The 16750-nt window shown below is 45.5% G+C and overlaps 1 protein-coding gene across 10 annotated transcripts in view; it reads right to left on the minus strand.

Annotated features, from left to right (window-relative positions):
• Window positions 1–16750, minus strand: part of LCLAT1 (lysocardiolipin acyltransferase 1) — a 206142-nt gene that overhangs the window by 177071 nt on the left and 12321 nt on the right. For 4 of the 10 annotated variants that reach the window (XM_070069725.1, XM_070069726.1, XM_070069727.1 and 1 more), the window contains exon 1: window positions 14973–15141. The exons of 2 other annotated variants lie outside the window; for them this stretch is intronic. The gene's annotated coding sequence lies outside the window, so the exon portion shown is untranslated. Of the gene's footprint in view, window positions 1–14643; window positions 15401–16750 lie in introns of those variants that run through there. 4 more of the 10 variants (XM_008254571.4, XM_002709935.5, XM_070069729.1 and 1 more) reach the window with 4 other exon arrangements.

The following is a 16750-nucleotide window of genomic DNA, read 5'->3' on the forward strand; positions in this document are numbered from 1 at the left end:
AAGTCCCTGGCCATATATAAAACAAGCCTAAGAAGCCTCTAAAAGTAGACAAGGCAGCAGACCGGCTAAGGAAGGACCTCGGGACCCATGGAAGGAGGCCCCAGTGATTCCTGGGGATGAGGGGTGGTTTCCAGTCTCACAAATAGTTGAGGAAAGCAAGAATGCAGAAATGCCAATAGAAGATGACAAAAAATGAAAACTCCCTGTTCTCAAGCCAAAGGACTGAAAAGAGCAGCATAACAAGCAATTAACCTGCATTCGAGCCAAAAACCACAGAAAAAAGCATGGCCCACCCCTCCCACAATGGCAAAGGCCAAGTAAGGCGCCTAAATGCCCACCTTCCTCAAGCTGCAACGGTGTCTCCTCACCTGCCTCCCAGCTGTCCTCACCCCTCCTCCTGTACAGATCAGAGAAGGCCCGACAGTTCCTGGCCAGGGAGTCCTAAGATCTTGTCCTCTGCTCAGAAATGTTAGTAGAGACCACTGGGACAGCACAGATGTCTTTCCCATTTGGCCGTAATGAGACACTACTTCTCGCCCCCATGGGTGGGGGCAAGAGGAGTGATGAGGTCTAGAGAGAACCAGGACTTCTACCCAGTAGTGTCAGCAAAAGCCACGCATGTCCATGGAAGCCTGGAGAGGAACAGAAATTCCCAGTCTGGCCCAGCAGCAAGGGAGTCTAGTTTTGTGTGTCCATGGTCCAGTTCCTCAAAAGCACAATTAAAACTGACCTTTTGATCAGCCTGGTAAGGACATATTAAGTAAACTCAACTCATAATTTAAAACCTTCCAAAAAAGACATGTCCTGATCCAGACTGTTTCATTAGTGATTGCTACCAAATGTTTAAAGAATTAACACCAATTCCACATAATCTCACCCAGAAATCAGAAGAGGGCAAAAAAAAGTTGCAGGCTAACACTGGAATATAGCCACAAAAGTACTTAGCAAAGTGTTAAAAAAAAGAATTCAAAAATATGTTTAAAAAACTGAGTTTGGGGACGGTGCTGTGGCATAGTTGGCTAAGCCTCTGCCTACAATGCCGGCACCCTATATGGGCACCGGTTCAAGTCTTGGCTGCTAGGCTTCAGATCCAGCCCCCTGCTAATGTGCCCGGAAAAGCAACGAAGATGGCCCAACTCCTTGGGCCCCTGCACCCACATGGGAGACCTGGAAGAAGCTTCGGCCTGGCCCTGCCTTGGCCGTTGCGGCCATCTGGGGAACGAACCAGAAGATGGAAGACCTCTCTCTCTCTCTGCCTCTCCATCTCTGTCTGTAAATCTACCTCTCAAATAAATAAATAAATCTTAAAAAAGAAGTCTACCTCTAGTCTCACAGAACTAGTAAGTAAGTTCAGCAAGGTTGCTGATATAAGATAAACATTTAAAAATAAACTGTATTTCAAAAAAGAATCAACAAAGTGGGAGAAAAGCTTTATAAACTGTATCTATCATAAAGGACTTTTATTTAGAATACTGAAACCCAATAATCAAAAGGCAAATCACCTGATGTAAAATCAGGTACAAATGCCCAATACATACAAGAAAGAATGCCTGATGTCATTTGCCATGAGAGAAATGCAAATCAAAATCACAATGAGAAACCACCTCTCACTCAATAGGAAGACAATTTTTCTAGAATGCTTCTAACCAAAAAGACAGTAAGGGTGGGGATTTGGTGCAGTGGTTAAGCCTCCCACTGGGATGCCTGCATGCCGTATTAGAGTGCCTATGTGTGGGTCCTGGCTCCACTCCAACCCCAGCTTCGTGCTGACGCACAGCCTGGGAAGCAGCAGATGATAGGTGATGACTCAGCAGTCACTCAAGTGGGAGACCTGGATTGGGTCACTCAAGTGGGAGACCTGGATTGGGCTCTTAGCTCCCAGGCATCTGGAGTATGAGCCAACAGATAGGAGGTTAACTCTCCCTTCATTCCTTCCTTCCTTCCTTCCTTCCTCCCTCCCCCCCTCCCTCCCTCCCTCCCTTCTTCTCTCTCTGTGTGTGTGTGTGTGTGTGTGTGTGCATGTATCTGCCTGTCAAATAAAACAAGTAAATAAAAATTTTTAAAGATTTATTTATTTGTTTGAAAGAGTTATATATAGAGAGAGAGATAGAGAAAGAGATCATCAATCCGCTGGTTCTCCCATCAGATTGCCACAACAGCCAGGGGTGGGCCAGGCCGAAGCCAGGAATCAGGAGTTTCATCCATGTTTCCCACATGAATAGCAGACAGTTAGTAACAGGTATTTGTAAGGAGAAATGGAGACCTGCATACACTGCTGGTGGAAATGTAAAATCATATGGCTACTGCAGAGAACTCTGGCAGTTCCTCAAAGGGTTAAACATTGTAACCGCATGACCCAGCAATTCTAGTCCTGATAAACAAGAAAAGCAAAAAGAGACATCTACATAAAACTTCTACATGAATGTTCACAGCAGTGCTACTCTTAATAGCCAAGAAGCAGAAACAATTTGTCCATCAATTGACACATGCCTAAAATCTGGCATAGCCATCCAATAAAACATTACTCATCCAAGGAATTAAGTCCTGCTACCACATGGATGAACCCTGAAAACATTGTGCTAAGTGAAGGAAGTCAGTCACAAAAGACCACATATTGTATGACTCCATAAATACAAAATTTCAGAGTAGACAAATCTAGAAAGGAAAGTAAATTAGTGGCTGTCTAGGGCAAGAGAGAGTGAGAAGGAGAGAAGAATGAGGTGGCATTGGTAATGGATACTGGGTTTCTTTTAGGGGTGGTGAAAATGTTCTAAAGTTAATTGTGGGGACAGCTGAATAACTCACTGACTTTATAAACCACTGACTGTCAGACCTCCAGCTAACATTTTTGGTAGAAACTGACAAAGTGACTCTAAAATTCATATGAACTTTTCAAGAGACTCAGAATAAACAAAACAATGTTGAAAAAGAAGAACAAAGTAGGACTCACACTTCCTATTATCAAAACTTAATAAAGGGGCTAGCACTGTGGCATAGCAGGTAAAGCCATGGCAGAGCAGGTAAAGCTGCTGCATGCAGTGCCGGCATCCCATATGGACACTGGTTCGAGTCCAGACTGCTCCACTTCTGTCCAGCTCTCTGCTATGGCTTGGGAAAGCAGTGGAAGATGGCCCAAGTCCTTGGGCCCCTGCAGCCACATGGGAGACCTAAGAGAAGCTCCTGGCTCCAGATCCACTCAGCTCCGACTATTGTGGCCATTTGAGAAGTGAACGAATGAATGGAAGACCTTTCTCTGTCTCTCTCTCGCTCACTCACTCTCTGCCTTTGCCTCTGCCTCTCTGTAACTCTGCCTTTCAAGTAAATAAATAAATCTTGAAAAAAAAAAAAAAACTCAATGCAAAGTAATAGTAATCTAGACAGTATGGTACTGCATGAGAATACATATGTAGATGAATGAAGAGAATAGAGATTTCACAAACAAACCTAGGCATCTCTAAAACCGCCATCCGGCCCAACAGGGACACTGCTGAGTATTCACCCCAGTGAAGTAAAAACTTACATTCACACAAAATCCTGCACACAAACATAAATGGCAGTTTTATTCCTAACAGATGGAAACTAGAAATAACCCAGATGTCTTTCAATGAGTATACCCATACCAAGAAATACTAAGGATACTAAGGAATACTAAAGAATGAAAAATAATAATAAAAAAAACTGATACATGCAACAACTTCAATAACTTTCCAGGAAATTACGCTCAGTGAAAACAGCCAATCTCCAGAGTTAACTACTGTGTGATTCCACTTATACAACATTCTTCCAAGGACAAAACTATAGAAATGGGTGTTGTGGCACAGCAGGTTAAGCCACTGCTTGCAACATTGGCATCCTATATGAGCGCCAGTTCCAATATGGCTGTGCCAGTTCCAATACAGCACCTTGTTCATGTGCCAGGAACAGCAGAGGAAGATGGCCCATGTGCTTGGGCCCCTGCCACCCGAATGGGAAAGAGAGAGAGTTCCAGGCTCCTGGACTCAACCTGTTCCAGCCCAGCCGTTGTAGCCATTTGGGGAATGAACCAGCAGATGGAAGCTCTATTTCTCTCTCTGTAATTCTGCCTTCCAAACAAATAAGTAAATCTTAAAAAAGAAAAAAGAAAAGAAATGCGCAACAGATTAGTGACTAGCAGAGATCAGAGACCAGCTATATGAAGCAATCAAAGGGAAACAAAAGGAATCCTGATGACAAAACTGTTCTGTATCTCGGCTGCATCAATGTCAAAATTCTGACTGTAGTAACCTACGGGTTTCATAAGATGTTACCATTGGGAAAAACTGGGTAAGATGTTACCACTGGGAAAAACTGGGTAAAGGGAAAAATAGGATCTCTGTATATTATTCCATACAACTTCTTGTGACTCTACAGTTACCTCAAAACAAAAAGTCTTAACAAGAAAAGGAATCTCTAAACACAACTGTGTAACAAATCCATGTAAACATGGGACATGGCTATTGAAACCTTGGACAGTAATGGATCCCTCTCCTCTTAATTGCCATCTTCCCTTAGCTGCCTAACAAACACCACTCCACAATAGTCAGCCTGCTATCCCATAATAGTTGCCTTCACTAAAACTTGCTGTCTTTTAGGAGGGTCCTGATAGAACCAGCTATATCTAAAATCACAGCTGGAGTCTATACAGAGCTTCCAGTTCATCATAATGCTGAACGACACACGCAGCCAGGATGGTTTAGAGGCCATCTTTGAACCTGCAAGGACTGCGAAAGCATAGACCTGCTATGGGACTTTCCACACCCTGCTCCCCTTCACCTGCTGTGTGCCCTCAGACACGTTTGCCCCACCTGTGGTGATTTGTTATAGCAGCCCTAGGAAACTGATATCAATACCCACCCATCTCCTAGAAATGTTATAAAAAACTAACAAACATATATAGAAAAAGCACTTGCGAAGTTTGAAGTACATGCAAAAGAGAAAATTGGATAAAATTTTAGAGTTCTTAATTGAAAATAATACAACCTTTCTATTTTCTTAAGTGCAAAAGTAATGTAAATAAAAAGGGAAATAAACAAAGCTTTGGTAACTACCACATCCAACGCCTCCTGGATCAGCCCACCCAACAGCAAGAACTGCTTATCACACCAGGTCTAGCAAAGGGAAGACTCCATCCTGATTAACTATGACTTTTAATATATGTCCTCCTGGAAGGCAAGAGGAGCTGAATTGTACTGGCTTCATTACTACCATAAATAAACTCAGCAAAATAAGGTCACTTTGCTACTTCCTGGACTATTCTAGATTATTTCAATCTACTTCTCCAATCTCCTCCCATTCTTACTGAACAAAGCAAGCATAAATCTTCCTTTAACCAATTATTCTTAATGAACAACTATGCTGAAATACAACTGAAGTTCAAATATGCAGTTAATGTAACAAGGATCTTATCCCAGTAATTCACAAACTCCAGTTTGAGCACTTCATCACAAGATACCATTTTGAATTTGCTTACAACACAAGCAATAAACCTGTTAATAAATTTTCACTGAATTCCAGAAGGATACAAGGGAACATGAAAGAGTACTGAAAGAGTGCTAAACCAATCATGGTAATATATAAAATGGTTTCAAAAATACAAGAAAGGTATCTCATTTTAAATTCCCATATTATGGACAGACTAAGCAGCTGCCAAAAGCTATGCTCAGCATTGATGTTCATATGCTTTGGAGATCACTGTAATGCAAAGCATACTCTTGTTCAAGTACTCAGTCCCTCATACTTAAAGCCTCACAGGCCCAGTATAAACTGGATGAAAGCAGGTAAGAGCAGACCCTCAAACTAGGCTGCATAGTTTCAAATTCATGTCATTTAACTTCTTTGGGCCTTTCATCACACATAAAATGAGGACAATAAGAGATTTAGATCATAGCGAAAGCTGTGAGGATTAAAGGAGTTAAAAATATAAAGCCCTTAGAACAGAACCTGGTATGTAGTAAGCATTCAAAAAATGCTAGATGCTATCATTGCTATTATTACTGACTTAACAAAAGGCACACAGTGGCGTGTTCGGCCCGGCAGTTAAGACATCACTTGGGATATCCACTTCCCACAAAGGACTGCCAGGGTTCCAGTGCCCACTCTGTTCCCAATTCCAGCTTCATGTAAATATGCTCCCTGGGAGGCAGCCGGCAATAGCTCAAGTGGTTGAGTCCCTGCTCTCCATAGGGGAGACCTGGACTGAGTTCCTGGGTCCAGACTCATAGGCCAGGCCAAGCCCATCCCTAGGCACTGTGGGCATTTGGGGAGTGAACCAGCAGATGGGTACTCTCTCTCTGCCCTTACCCTCAAATAAAGAAGACTTCTAAAAAATGAAGGAGAGGGTCACCACTACTAACTATGGACCTCATAACAGTTTCACAGTGGCCATGTCTACTTCTCATCAAAGAAAGCCTAGAGGTAATGAAGTCTCTTCACTGAAGGCATTGATTCACTGACACATCTCCCCCTCTAGACATTAGGCTCAAGGACAGAAAACATGTCCTATTCAATGCCGTCCCCATCAAGAAGCTCAGGGTGGGCATGTAGAAATGTTCAAGCCACTCATAGATGCCACCATTTCTTCTCTAACAAGGCTACACAGAATAAAATTTTTAAAAAATTTAAGGAAAGTATTTGTGTGACAACAATAGAAATGGGAAGAGCCACGGCTTCCTTCATGGAGATCCCTAAACACTGCTGTGGAAGAAGTTTCCAGCAGGTTAATGACCTTCTTCTCCCATACTCCTAGTGCCACAGAGCAGTAAGAATGGCAGCCACATCAAAGAAGGAGGTACCTTTCTCTAAAGGGAGGAGAGAACTTCACTTTGATTATGGCCTTGTCTAAATAATGTCAGAGTTGGGGAACTCAAGAGGCTTCCGTAGCCTTGGCAGCTCATGACAAGAGCCTCGGGTGATTACCGACATCATAAATAAGAGTGTCAATTGTTAAATCTACAACAGGAGTCACTGTGCACTTACTCCCCATGTAGGATCTCTGTTCTTAATGTGTTGTACTATGAGAATTAAAACTAGTCTTCAAACAGTACGTTATACTTTGTGTGTGTGTGTGGGTGCAAACTGTTGAAATCGTTAGTTACTGTAGAGTTGATCTTCTGCATATAATTAAAAATGAATCTTAATGAAAAATGGGATGGGAGAGGGAGTAGGAGATGGGATGGTTTGCAGGTAGGAGGGTGGTTATGGGAGGAAGAACCACTATAATCCATAAGTTGTACTTTTGAAATTTATATTTATTAAATAAAAGCTTTCTATAAAAAAAAGAATGGCAGCCATGGTTCACGTCTCTCCCCTCTTTTTCTCCTATTCCCAGCTTTCACCCCACTTTTTCTTTATAACACCACTAGTAGACAGCAGGTCAACAACATTACTACCTCCCAGCTCCTCGAGTGCTCCCAAGGGAATGATTACAGACACTTAGAAACTTAAAATGGATGCGACCTCTTATTTGAGATGAAAAACTAAGGGAAGCACAAGTATTCCCTCTGCCCATTTTCCTAGAACAGCGACACCCAACACAGGTGAGGTAGACTGCAGGTGAAGGGGTTACTCAGCCGCTGTCAGCGACCACTGGAGGCTGCCCCTCGGGCCTCAGGGGGCACTTCAGAGCCCTCTCGGACATTACCTCACCACTGCAGCAAGCTCACCAAAGGCTCTTCTGAGCTCATTACTCCACTCAAAACCTTGCCGTCCAACCATCAGGCCTCGTCACTGGAGAGCAATTAGAGTCACGGGGAAAGGCCACAGTGATGACTGTGTCTTAAAAAAGAGCCCCATTTCAGAAGGATGAAAAAGAACTGATTAGAATTTTCCCAAAAAGAAATGAAAATTATTGATTCACTTTCACAATGCTATCATGTATTATGCTGCCCTTATGAAACTAGGCTACACTTAGAACTCTATACTAATTCTCAGGATCAGGAAATAATGGATTGGTTGGGGATTTGGGGCATAATTTTAGGCCCAAACTATAAAGCAGTACGATATGATAAGCTTGATTTCACATTTTCCTTTTGCAAGACAATTACATAAGTCATATTATAAAAAAAAAATTTGGATTTTTTGGATTTCATCATTTTGCTCTTCCTGGAGTCTCTCACACCACTTAAGTTCTTTCAAAGCACCTCTCATGATCATCCCCACTGGTTTCCTCACCAAATTAACTTTTGTTTTTTTTTAAAGATTTTTATTTATTTATTTGAAACTCAGAATCAGAGATAGATGGAGAGGCAGAAGTCAGAGAGAAAGGTCTTCCTTCTGTTGATTCACTCCCCAAACAGCCGCAACAGCCGGAGCTGTGCCAATCCGAAGCCAGAAGCCAGGAGCCAGGATCTCCCTCATGGTCTCCAATGTGGGTGCATGGGCCCAAGGACTTGGGCCTTCCTCCACCACTTTCCCAGGCCACAGCAGAGAGCTGGATCTGAAGAGAAGCAACCGGGACTAGAACCCACGCCCATAAGGGACACCAGAGCCACAAGCAGAGGATTAACCTACTGCGCCATGGCACCGGCCCCCAAATTAACTCTTATTAGAGCCTTTTAAAAAAATTATAGTAGGGGCTGGCACTGTGGCATAGCAGGTAAAGCCACTACCTGCAGTGCTGGCATTCCATTTGGACACTGGTTCAAGTCCCAGCTACTCCACTTCTGATTCAGCTCTCTGCTATGGCCTGGGAAAGCAGTAGAAGATGGCCCAAGTCCTTGGGCCCCTGCACAGTGTGGGAAACCTACAGTAAGTCCCTGGCTCCTGGCTTCAGATCGGTATAGCTCCAGCCATTGCAGCCATCTGGGGAGTGAACCAACGGATGGAAGACCTCTCTCTCTCTCTCTCTCTCTGCCTCTGCCTCTCTGTAACTCTGCCTTTCAAATAAACAAATCTTTAAAAAAATTAAAGTATAATAAAGTACACAAATCTTAGGTGGGCAGATTAAGTTGTTATATATGTATAGATACCCATATAACTACCACCTTTCCCAAGATATGGAGCATTTTCAACACCCCAGAAAGTTCTGTTGTGCTCCTTCTCAATGACAATACCACCAACACCTAGAAGTAACCACTAGCACCAGTTAGTAGTTGCACTTATTTTTGAATTTCATTTAAATGGAATCATGCAGTATACTGTCTCAGGTCTGACTCATAAAGTCTCTGAAAACTACCCTTATTAATGTTTGTATCTCCTTTACGGCCTTTGTAGTGTTTTAGTTTATAAATATATCACAATTTATTAATCCACTCTACTGCTGATATACACTGAGGTTATATCCAATCGGGGATATGAATAAGGTGTGATGAAAGTTATTTTACATGTTTTTTAGTAGATATACATATTCATTTCTCTTGGGTATAGTTAGGAATGGAATTACTGGATCATGGGTAGCAGGACACAGTTTTCCAAAGAGACAGTACCAGTATGACAGCACAGAAGCGATGCAGTTGGTCAAAATTCATCCCAACATAAGCATTGACCATCTTCTAAATTTTAGCCATTTTAGAAGGTGCAAAGGAGTATCTCAGTGAAGTTTTAGTTCATATTTCCCTGTTGACTAATAAAATGCATACTGGCCAAATATCTTCCATGAGAAAGTGCCTGTTCAAGACTTCATGCATTTTTAATTAAATTATTTTTCTTACTGATTTTACACACACAGACATCCTGGGTATGAGTCCTTGGTCAGATATATGAATTGCAAATTTCTTCTTCCAGTATGTGTTTCGTTCATTATCTTAATGGCAACTTAAGATGAAGAGAAGTTCTCAATTTTAATGAAGTCTGAAAGCAAACTTATCAATCATTTTTATGGTCAATGCTTTCTAAGTCCTTCTCAGGCAATCTCTGCCTACTCTGCTCACGAGTTCGTTCATCTGTGCTTTGGTCTGAGCAGGCCCCTGGCTGACTCCCGAAACCTTGCATCTTTTGCAAGGTTTTCACTTTGACTTTGCATAATTTCACACTGCTTTCATGTTATGGTATCAGGTGCTGACAAAAATAACATTATCAATTCAGTTTCAGTAGTGATCAGTTTTACAACCAGAGAATTTATCAATGATTACTTCTCTGTATTAAATGACTTCTGGACAAAAATCTAATGCCCATTATCCTAGTATTTCCTCTGAAACATTACTTCTTCCCACTCTATTTAAACACAGTCACAAATAACTCCCTGCTTTATCCTTCTGCCTACATTAATTCACAATATCTCCAATTCCCAACCATATGGTTAACAAAAGAAGCAAACCCCACTCTTTTCTCTGCTGGCCGCGTAGGCACTTCCCTCCCCAACTCTGTCCGTCTTCACACCCAACTGCCCACACATTCCACTGTCAAAATGTGTGTGCAAACCCAGCTCTGCTCTGCTACAGCCACTTCTCTGGGCCACTCCTGTGTGCCGTATGAAAACCGTCCCTAACTGGTCTCCTTACATTCTGCCTCTCAACCTATCACCAACATCACCTCTCAAGAACGAAAAACTTGATGGTGTTCTTCATCAAATTCAAACCTTTCTGGTCTCCACTGCCCCCAGGACAGAGTTGTCTCTTACCTGAGAATCACAGCCTGGCCCTAACTCCTGGCTGCTCTCCCAGCCACTCCTCCCACAGTCCAGTCTCACTCCTGGACAGCTATGCACACTGCTCCTCCTAGCTTTCCACTCTGCCCTCCTTTCTCCTCGGCCTCCTTCCTCTCTTGGCCAGCCCACCTCAGCTGCAGCACAGCTCCCCTTAGAAAGGTGTTCCCACAGTGCTCTGTATCCACAATTATATTTGAATCTTTATCACACTGCAGTAGTTAATCATTTATCTGTCTCATTCACTCATCTGCAAACTTCTGGACTTGGGCTTCCCCTTTGAACTTCTCCAGGACAAAGTCAGAAATTAATCTTTATATCCTAACGACTTGGCAGGGTTACTGCACAAAGGTTCAGTGAATGTCCTAGCCACTTTTATTCATAATATCTTTTTTTCTATAAAGACTATAAAAAATAGTACAAGTATGTCCAAGCAAAGAACCTAACCAAAATAATTTTCTTTTAAAAGTAACTTAGGGGAGCCAGCGTTGTGGCACAGCGGGTTAATGACCTGGCCTAAAGCGCCGGCATCCCATGTGGGCTCCGGTTTGAGACCCGGCTGCTCCACTTCATATCCAGTTCTCTGCAGTAGCCTGGGAAAGCAGTGGAAGATGACCCAAGTCCTTGAGCCCCGGCACCCAAGTGGGAGACCCGGAGGGAGCTCCTGGCTCTGGATCGGCGCAACTCTGGCCATTGCAGCCATTTGGGGAGTGAACCATCAAATGGAAGACCTCTCTCTCTCTCTGTTTCTCCCTCTCCCTCTCATCTCTCTGTGTAACTCTGACTTTCAAAATAAATAAATAAATCTTTAAAAAAAAAAAAAAAGGTAACTTAAAGCCCGGCGTCGTGACACAGCAGGTAAAGCCACCGCCTGCAGTGCCAGCATCCCATATGCGCACCAGCTTAAGTCCCGGCTGCTCTACTTCCTATCCAGCTCTCTGCTATGACCTGGGAAAGCAGAAGCAGATGGCCCAAGTCCTTGGGCCCTTGCACGGACATGGGAGACCCAGAAGAAGCTCCTGGCTTCACATCAGCCCAGCTCCAGCCATTGTGGCCAACTAGGGAGTGAACCAGGGGATGGAAAACTTCTGCCTCTCTGTAACTCTGCCTTTCAAATAAATAAATTAATTAAAAAAAAAAAAAGTAACTTAGTAGGGCTGGTGCTGTGGCCTAGTGGGTAAAGCCACTGCCTGCAACACCAGCATCCCATATGGGCACTGGTTCGAGATCCAGCTGCTCCTCTTCCAATCCAGCTCCTTGCTAATGTGCCTGGGAAAGTAGAGGTGGATGACTCAAGTGCTTAGGCCCCTGCACCCATGTGAGAGAACCAGAGAAAGCTCTTGGCTCCCGGCTTCAGCCCAGCCCAGCCCTGGCCATTGTGGCCATTTGGGAAGTGAACCAGTGGATGGAAGATTGATTGATCTCTCTGTGTAACTGTGCCTTTCAAATAAATTTCTTAAAAAAAGCAAATCTTGAAAAAAAAGAAAAAAGTAACTCAGTAAATTATTCTTTTAAAGAATTTAATAAGGGGCCAGCACTGTGGGGCAGTGGGTTAAAGCCTTGGCTTGCAGTGGCGGCATTCCATGTGGGCGCCAGTTCGAGACCCGGCTGCTCCACTTCTATCCAGCTCTCTGCTATAGCCTAGGAAAGCAGTGGAAGATGGGCCAAGTCCTTGGGCCCCTATACCCACGTGGGAGACCCAGCAGATCCTGGCTCCTGGCTTCAGATCAGCTTAGCTCCGGCTGCTGCAGCCATCTGTGGAGAGTGAACCAGTGGAAGGAAGACCTTTCTGTCTGTCTCTCCCTCTCACTGTCTGTAACTCTACTTTTCAAACAAATAAAAAATCTTTAAAAGACAAAAATAAAAAAAGAATTTAATAAAAACTGAAATCTTAATTATTGACTTAAGTTCCTGGCAGGAATGAGTCACAACTCTGTTCTGAAATACATTTTCAAGTAATAAGCATCAAAAGTAGGCTGAATACAGCACTTAGAGTAATACTAACCAGCACAGCAATCAAGACTGGATGCAAAATGGAATGAATCACAATTATTATTGACACAACTTCAAGATAACAAAACGACTCCCTTGAAATTTTTATTCATATAGTTCCCCCACATACAACAAACCCGTGTAATACAGGAAGTCAGTAAGCATGGTGACTAAGATCGCAGGCTGGAATCACAATGCAAGCTGTGGGATTTTGGACAAATTTCTTAAACTTCCATGTGCCTCAGTTTCTTCATCTGTGAAATGGAGAGGAAACGTATGCATCTGGTGCTGCGGGATGACTGTTACCATGCACAAGTTAGGCTCTGGGTCACAGCACTGTGCAGAACTCGCAGTAACAAATGTTAACTACTGTCGCTGAACTGTTAACTTTAGAAGGCCTCTTCACATATCTTGTCTTTGTCCCCCCTCACAACAGAGCAATGAGATTGCTTAGACAATGCTGCTGGCCCCTAGAAACCACACAAAACCTCCACGCTAGGTTCAACTGACCAAGTCTCTGTAGATCTCGTCTGGAAGAGATGCCTTTGCGTTTTCCTCACGGGTTGTCTCCAGCTGCCAGCAACAACCAGCACAAAGACCTGGTGGAACCATGCCATTTGCTCCACCTTTGAGGAGGAGGAGCCTCACTTGCCCAGAGCCTGACACACAGTGGGCACTCCACAGACAGCAGCTGTTCACCACCCCAACACAGAGGGCTGCTGGGCTGTCTCTGCTCCAGAACGAGACGCTCCATAAACATCGAGACTACCACTGAAAATGGTATTATGCTTCCCTGCCACACAGTACAATGGCTAGAGGAATTTTTTATTATTATTATTTGAGAGGTAGAGTTTCAGACAGAGAGGGGGCAGAGACAGAGAGAGGTCTTCCATCTGCTGGTTCACTCCCCAAATGGCCACAACAGCCAGAGCTGGGCCAGACTGAAGCCAGGAGCTTCCTCCGGGTCTCCCATGTGGGTGCAGGGGCCCAAAGACTTGGGCCATCTTCTACTGCTTTCCCAGGCCATAAGCAGAGAGCTGACTGGAATAGGAGCAGCCAGTGCCCATATGGGATGCGGCACCAGAGGCAGATGCTTAGCCTACTAAGCCACAGCGTTGGCCCCAACTATAGGAATTATTTTTTAAGTTTTTAAAAAAGCAAATAATTTGCTTTCCACTAACTCTCAAGAAACACAAATTTTGCAAAAAAAAAAAAAAAGAGAGAGAGAGAGAGAAACACTTTCATCAAGACAGTTTAAAAAAAAGAACCAACACAAGTTATACAAGCGAACTGCAAAAAATTCATGGAAACATAATTAAGAGAAAAAATGTATTCTGCTGCAAGCAAAATGTGAAAGCCATGCACACAAGGACTCTTCCAAAAGGCCATGGAAAATGTGTATTATGAAAAACCTACACATGGATTTCAAAACTTTTATCCATCAAAATAAACTTTTGATTCCATTTTTCATGAACTTTGAGAACTAACCTCCTATTGCAAAACCTGGTGTTTCTTTGCCCTGATAAGGGCCTGAAGTGAATGAATAAATACTTCATCCTGGTAACATCTTAACCAACACTATCTTCAGTATTTTCCTTGGGCTTACACCTAATTCCAACCCCTCAATTCCCTTTGCAGTCATGCAATGCTCAGTTAATGGAACTTCAAGGGCAGACGCAATGCTTCCAAGGGAACCCCACCTGAACCAGGTTAAGTACCAGGAGGAAGAGTTCCTAAGCCCCATTTAAGTGCCCCATGGTTTCATTTCTTCTCTACAAATGGGCAACTGGAGGCTAGGCTACAACCTGAGACCAGACTTGCCATCAGCCCCCGGCCAGGGCCCATCTTTCCTTCGGTGACAGTGCCACGCCGGCACGAACGGGCCCGCCTCTGGCACCGGGAGGACGCACAGGTAAGGAGGGGCCTGGCCCCTGCCCTGGACAGCGCGCCTCCAAGCCTCGCACGTGTCGGCCGCCTGGGACGTCTGTGCACATGGGACTTTAACAGGAGCAGCGCTCGAGCTGTACTGGGGACGAAACGGCTCCTCGACTCACCCAGGTAGGAGCAAGGTCCCCAAGCTCCTTAGGTAACCATCGACAGGACAGCCGGCCCTCTTGCCCCGCGGCCACCTCGCCCTCGCAGACCCGGCTCGCGCGGCCCCTCGGCGCCTCTCACCTGAGCCGGCAACACCGCCACCTGCGCCAGGACCCCAAGTTCCCGGCCAAGTGACCGTTACCGGGGGCAGCAGCGCGGGGGAGGCCCACGGCTCAGGGGGGGAAATCCCGGGCTCCAGCTCCCCCTCCGCCAACCCGGAGGTTCCCCCCGGCCGCCGGCGCCATTTTCCTCGCGCCGTAACCCCCAGCTGACAGTTCCAGCCTCCCACCTGTGACTGGCAGGAGACGCGGCGGGACGTCGCGGGGGGCGCGTGGGCAAGCTGCGGACTCCGCTGGGGTCACAACCTGCGGCTAGAACCCGCCGCTAATTCATCCCGGAGCGAGGAGGCGTCCGCCCGTCGCCCTAGTAATGCGTCCCAGCAGGCTCCAACCTGATTGGCTGCGGGCGCCGTGACGCAGCGGCGTCCCCGGCTGCGTGGGAAGCCCGGGTCCCCTGCGCCCCGCCCCTGTCGCGCAACCCTGGGGGACCCCGAGCGCAGGTCTTGGAGGGCTGCTTTAAAGGGGCCGCGCTTACTTCCTCGCCGGGCCTGCTGGAGAGGCAGCGCGGGAGGGAGGCGTGCTGCGGAAGAGAGAAATTAAAAAAAAAAAAAAAATCGGAATGCAGAGGAGGTCCTAGACCCAGGTCCCTCCGGTGCCTGGAATGGAAAACAAACCTGGGATTTAAATTACAAGCCTAGATTCCATGCGCGAAACTGCAGGGCAGGTCCGGAGCGTGACCAGAGCTGGACAGCAGGCTGGCGCGGCCCTTCCCAGCGCGCGTGCCCGCCGCACCTGCCACGGTTTCCCCACAGCCCTCAGACGTCTCCGTTGTCCCCGGACCTACCCCAGCCTCAGCCCCTGAGTGGCGAGGCTTAAGCTTAAGACCTTTTCCGTTTCCCTTCCTCGTGGAACAGACAGCATAAAGCCACACACCACGCGGAGAGCCACTGCTCCGTCCTGTGTGTGTGTGTGTGTGTGTGTCCCCGACAGGGTACAGAGAGGAGTGAGTGTGAAGATGGTGGCGGTGCCCCTCAGCACAGACCTGTGGGTGTTAGCTGGGTAGCTTCAGGCAAGTGAAGTTGTGGCTGCGAATTCCCTGGGAGGCGAGGGTGCCCGCCCGCGTGCCTCTCCAAACTCAGCTTTTACGACTCTAATTTTGGTCAAGAGCTCTCAACAATTTCAGCCGTGCTACAAATTGCGTTGTGGAGTGAAGAGCAGCAGAACCAAAGCCAATTCTGCCTGTTAGCCCTGTGACTTCGACTTCATTTTATCCTTAAGACTGGTGAAATAAAAAGGTCTCTCAGTTGTTTGTGTTTGTTTTAATAACACAATTAGCCTGGCCTTGCTCCAGGGCCCTAGAGGGCCGCCCTGTGACTTCTTTTGGAACTTGCCAGAGGCTCTGCTGACCTTCCTGCTGCAAACAAACACTTCTGCTATCAGGAGATGTGTGGGGTGATGTGGCCCAACAGGCAGGGCTGCTCCTACCATTGTGGGCCAGCTGCGGAGCCCTAATCCTCTGAGCACCTTCCACATCAGCCGAGTAGGTGGAGCAACAGGACCCCCAAGGGCAAAATATGCTGATTCCTAAACCTGAAGTCATCACCTCTGTGTTTTGCTGCTGTCTTAGTGGTAGGAGGTGGCTGGTGCACCTGGACAAAGTGTCCCACCATGCCCTAGATCCCACACTGGGCCACTCACCTTCCGGATGAAATCTGTGCTCTAGGTAACAGTGTTGTACCGAGATACTTTTTCTTTGTTTTCTTGTTGGTGATCGATGGTAACACAAGATTAGCACAAAGGGAACCTTGATAGAGGGTATGCAGAAAAGCTCTGTACTCTTTTTTGCGTCTCTCCCAAGTCTAAAATCATATCCAAAAAATTAAATCCTAATTATCATTTACAGGGAAGGGCAAGGGGAGAGTGAGACAAAGAGAGATTAGTCCACGACTATGAAATTACAAGTAGATAGGAGAAACAGGTTCTGATGTTCAATTACATGGTGGTAACT

This window comes from Oryctolagus cuniculus, chromosome 2 (assembly GCF_964237555.1).
Source record: "Oryctolagus cuniculus chromosome 2, mOryCun1.1, whole genome shotgun sequence".
In the NCBI taxonomy this organism is placed as follows: domain Eukaryota; kingdom Metazoa; phylum Chordata; class Mammalia; order Lagomorpha; family Leporidae; genus Oryctolagus; species Oryctolagus cuniculus.